Genomic DNA, 5,277 nt, shown 5'->3' with positions numbered 1-5,277 from the left:
TGGGAGGAGGCATGCAGGTGCCAGAAGGTGAATTCATAGTCACAAGGAGGTCCAACATGGTGGTGAAGTACAGTGTTAACAGGTTTACAATGTGACTCAGATGAATACAAAAGGAACACTTGTCAGAGATTGTATTCAATTTGAGATTAGAGGGGAACCAGTAAGATGACCTGCTCGGTTCTGAAGGGAATTTGAGAAGTAGAGATTTGCATAGTCAGTCCAGGGACATTGAAATGAACTGGTTAATGGGTTAATGTCCTACAGGACAATAACCTCTGGGCCGACCTTTTCTATCTGATAGAAATCTATATATTGCTGCTTCACAGTATCGGGGCTTCAATGAAATGATAAATAACAGAGTCAAACATGGTACATCCTGCTAGATTGCTGAGTAATTCTTTGTGTCAACTGAATTGACATGTCACCTGCCTTTTTACCTTTTGTGTCAGTTGGGGCCTCTGGAAGCAGACACTGAATGTAAGTGAGTACCAACGGTGTGTAAGTCGAATCATGTTCTGGCTTCCAACAAAAAAGATATGTTGAAACCCTAACTCCCAGCACCTGTGAACGTGACTATTTTGAAAGCAGATATTTGTAAATATAATTAAGATGTAAACTGGGAGGTGGTCACTCTGGGGCAGGGTGGCCTTTAGTCCGATATGACTGGTGCCTTCAAGAGAAAAGAAACCACCCACACAGGACAGAGCATTGTGTTCAGGCTGGGGGCAGAGACTGGGGTGACCCAAGCTAGGAACACCAAGGCTTGCTGGCGCCCGAGCCCTGGAAGACAGGAGAGAGGCCTGGGCCATTCCTCCGTCAGCCTACCAGTGCCTCTGACGCCTCGAGTGTGGACTTCCGGCTCCAGAACTGAGGCGCCACAGACTGTTGTGGGCAGACACCCAATTTATGGCCACATGTTCACGGAAGGCGGGGAGTGAGGTGGAGCTTAGGAGAGACAGAGGAGAAGCAGCAGGAGCAAAACTGAGCAGGGAGAGCTCGTAGGTCATATTGGGGGCCTGACACAAGTGGAAGGAATGAAGGAAGCAGAACAGGCAGGGCAGGCCTTGCCTAGGATGGCCATCTGCCAAAGGCTCGCTCAGCTCGGTGGGAATGCTGGGGTCGATGCTGTCCCTTCAAGGAGTCCAATTTGAGCAAACAAGGTCATGCCCAGTCCTTGACTGGGAGCTCCTGGAAGAGCATGGCGGTAGATTGAGGGGTGGATGGAGCCCCGAGACACTGTGGCTTCAGTGTCACTGCCAGTGAGTTCTGTCTTGGAGAGAGGTTTAAGAACACAGCTCCTGGCAGCCCTGGCTGCCTCCCATGCCACAGGGCTTCACACTACCTGTGGTTTGGGGAGCCAGTGCTCCAGGGCACTTGGGTGTGTTCATCCCCAAGGGGCTCCTGACCCATGGAGGGTAGCGTGTTGCTGCTCATGGATTTGGGGCCACAGCCAGCACACACTGGCTCCTCCTCCACTGGCTGTTCTAATTTCCCCTGCCCTCACCTGTCATTTCTGCCAGTCCTGGTGACTGGCTTGCTGGTGTGACCCCAGCCCTCATTTCTGAGGGCTCATTTCAGTCTTCTTCCCAGCTTGAGGTTGTTTCACTCGAGCATTTGTGGGCACGACAGGGAAGGGGGAGTCCACAGGCCAACACAGGCTGACCACTTGAGTGACCACGGCCCTGTGGTCAGGCAGCAGCTCTGCTTCTTCCCGACACTCACAGCCAGGTACTCCTGCCAAGATGGGGGCTTGTCCTCTTACCTCTGGGTCTCTGGACACATGGGTACCAAGCACCCAGATAGCAGCCATATCCACTTGCTTCTGTACACGCTTTGTTTTGTGGTAAGGGTAGGCTCCCTTTGGGACCCCTGACTGCAGAGTGCAGAAGGGTAGGGGTGGCAGTGGGCTCTGGAGAAGGATGGTGAGCAGGCCACTCCCGCGTCCTTGGTTCTTGGATCCTTGGATCCTGTCTAGAGGAGACACAGCTGCATAGAGGCCTCAGACCCTGGAACACAAGACCTGGAAGACGGCGTTCATTCTGGCAGAATGTTGTTTCCAGCTGGCTCCTCTATTGTGCAGGGGCAGGGCCTCCCCTCAGTGCCTGGGTCCTGGCTGTGCTGGGACACATGGGATGCTGAAGTGGGTCCCTAGGGTGAGCACCAGGAGGGTCAGGTACTTCACAGCCCCCAAGTTTGGGGCTGGCGGTAGTTCTCTGGGAAGGAAGGGCAATCCTGCTTGGAATAGGGTTTATTCCTGTAGGACAAACTGTGAACCTTTCCAGGGTGATGTAAACTTGCCACTAAGTAGGTGGTTGGTTCTATCAAAAAATAGTGCCACCGTGGGGGCTCAGGGAGGTGGTAGGCTGGACATTCACAGACAGTGGTAGCTAGATCAGGCTTGGCCAGTAGAGTCCACATGATGGGCTGCATGTCAGCTGTACATCTCTGGCACTGTGGTCATTCCGTATTTGTGTCCGTCTCTCCAGGGCCGGGGTGGCTGATGACGAAGAGCGGCTGACATCCATAGGCTGAGGTGGTCATCGGTGTAGCTGATTGGTGCCTCTTCTGCGGTGGATGCTTTCTGCTGAGCATGGCTTGCTCTTCCCGGTTCTTCCCACCCTGAGCCCAGCCCTGGTGGCCATCCACGTAGGAGTCCTCCATCTCCAACCTCCTTGTCCTTGGTCTTCCACGGCACTGAAATAGCCAGCCAGGTCATTCACCACTGCCCGTGAGCCCGAATATATTCTCATTCTGGGCCGCCTTTCTTTTGCTCAGCACACATAACCAGGTACACTGTCCTCTAGGAGATTTCCCCTTTCTGCTATCTTTCAGGGTCATTCCTGAGTGTGGCTACAATGAAGCTGCAATCCATTTTCTGACTTGAATTTTCTCATTGAGCCACCCCCTCATAAATCGAGTCTGGGCACTTTCTTCCCGCTTCAACTGTCTGTAGGGGAGCCCCCTCAGGTAGCCGTCCCTGTCGGCTGAGGGAGGGGTGCCACTGCAGCCGTGGTGGGTGGGGGGTTTGGCTACTGCTCACACGGCTCACATGTACCCTCTTGTCTTGCTCGGGCTCAAACTAGATGGACCATCTTGTGACGGGCTGTATCTGGGCTCCCCGACCCTGTGAACTGATGCATCTGACAGCGTAGCACGTGTTGGGCGGTGCTGATGCAGGGCCCTTGAGCCCTCCCAGAGCCTGTGGCATGAAAAGTGGAACGTGTTAGTCACTGAGTCGTGTCCCATTCTTTGTGACCCCATGGACTGTAGACCCTCCAGGCTTCTCTTTCCGTGGGATTCTCCAGGCAAGAATACTGGAGCGGGGAGGCATTCTCTTCTCCAGGGGATCTTCCTGACCTGGGGTTTAAACCCAAGTTTCCTGCATTGTAGGCAGATTCTTTACCATCTGAGTCATGTAATCAGGAGCTATTTTTCAGGTAGCAGATAGGATAACGTTGTTCCAGAGCTGGGCTTGCATCCTGCCTTTCCCTTGAGCTGACCATCGGCTCCTCACATCCTCATCTCCACTAGCTTCACGACTGTTGGATCATGTGGCCTGAGCAGAACTGTTCTGCCTGCAGCCTGGGCCTGGTGAAGAGTTTTTCCTGTTCCATGCCCCATGCGCATTTGTGTGACGGGGTGTGTGGACTGGAGGGGTTGTCCTGAGGGTGGAATGTCTCACCAGAATTCAGAGAGGCTTCTCTCTCTGTGGGGAGGCATGCCAGGAGCTGCAATTGGCTTTTCACTTAGCATGTGTGTCCCAGCAGGCCCCTGACCTGATGGGTGAGCTCCTGAATCTTTGTGGGGATTATCTTTGCGTCTTATCACAGCTCCAGCATGCTGGCCACTGCTTGCTTGTCCAGCTGGACCAGCTTGACACCAGCACTGCATGTTGTATACGTGTAGAAGGGTTGGCTGCCTTCTCACAGGTTGGGTCAGGCACATAAAATGGTAGAAACACAGGACCTACATCTCTGTGATCTTAAAGCAGTAAATGAATGATTAAGAAAAATAGTTTGCCAATTTTCTGCTTTTGTATGGGACCAGATCATCAGGTCAGAGAACGCATAACATGAGAAAAAATGAGTTAAGTTTTAGACAAAGTGTTGAAATTTGTCATCAAATTCGATTTTGAGAATTGTTTTAAATCAGCTGACCTTCAGAAGAAATTTGTCGTTACTTAATAGGCTAGATCTAGGGCATTCAAGTTCTTTGGAACTGCTTAAATGCCTGGGTACAAAAAAACCCCCACGAAACAAGTTACTGGGAAGGCTTAGCAAATGTTGTCACTGTTCAACCTACATGCTGACATTTCAGGTATCTGAGTACCTAGTCACACATCTGACCTCTGTTAACTGGAAGATGGAGGTACCAGTTAAGCAAATCTGGAAGTGTGAAATAGTTACGCTACGTGACACTGTCTTGATAACCTCTTCTAGAAGTGGGCACCACCCACAAATATTGAAAGGGCTTAGTTGTTGTAGTTTGAAGTGTAATACATTTTTTTTTTTTTTTTACATTATCTTAAAATTCCTGGACACACTTAACATTCTTCTCTTTGAACTTGCAGGATACCACATCAGTAGACAGTGCCCTGTGCTGCATCACCCCCGCTGACCTGCTGGAAGTATTTAAGGTATTTGTTTTTGATAAGAGGTCAGATCTGCAGTGTCACGGCTCACAGGAATTTTGTGGGCTATTGTGCACACGTCTGAGAAGCAGATAGATTTTACGGTGCTGACATTCCACCCATCAGCAAACATTTAAGCTCAGTGCTGTCTGAGTGCCTGCTGACCCCATGGCCTCTCTGGTCTGGAAGATGGAAGTGCCAGTCCTGTGTCAGCTCATCTGATTTATCACAGAGTCTCTGGTATCCAGCCTGACGCCTGGCACACAGAGTATAGTCTATAAGTGGTACCTTTTATTATGATCCTGCTCCCTTCTTTGTCATCTACTCCCCTCTCCTCTCCCACCTCCAAATGTCTCAGTTACCAGAACATTGCCCCAAAGAGTTTCTTCTTATTTACCATAGCTTTGCTTTGGCTTCACATTGGTTACAACCTAACGCCCAGCCCTGCTGCTTCACTGTGGGGCTCCACAGAGAAGAACCACCTTTCATCTCCTCAAAGGGTTCACTCTTCGCATTTCACCAAGAAGATGAAAGAATGGGGGGAGTGAGGGAAGCTCTCCAGGACCTTCAAAAAGGAGCAAGCTAATTGCGCAGTGGTAAAGAATTCACCTGCCAATGCAGGAGACACAGGAGACTCAGGTTCAATC

At 50.9% G+C, this 5,277-nt stretch overlaps 1 long non-coding RNA gene across 1 annotated transcript; it reads left to right on the top strand.

The window, feature by feature from the left end:
• Positions 2,493 to 5,277, top strand: LOC106503685. The gene is made up of 3 exons (XR_001917416.1): positions 2,493 to 2,788; positions 3,438 to 3,591; positions 4,571 to 5,277. It is a non-coding gene; the product is annotated as an uncharacterized LOC106503685 (long non-coding RNA).

Source organism: Capra hircus, chromosome 28, assembly GCF_001704415.2.
Source record: "Capra hircus breed San Clemente chromosome 28, ASM170441v1, whole genome shotgun sequence".
Classification (NCBI taxonomy): Eukaryota; Metazoa; Chordata; class Mammalia; order Artiodactyla; family Bovidae; genus Capra; species Capra hircus.
The sequence above is the reverse complement of the archived record's forward strand: the minus strand, read 5'-3'. Positions and strand labels throughout refer to the sequence as shown.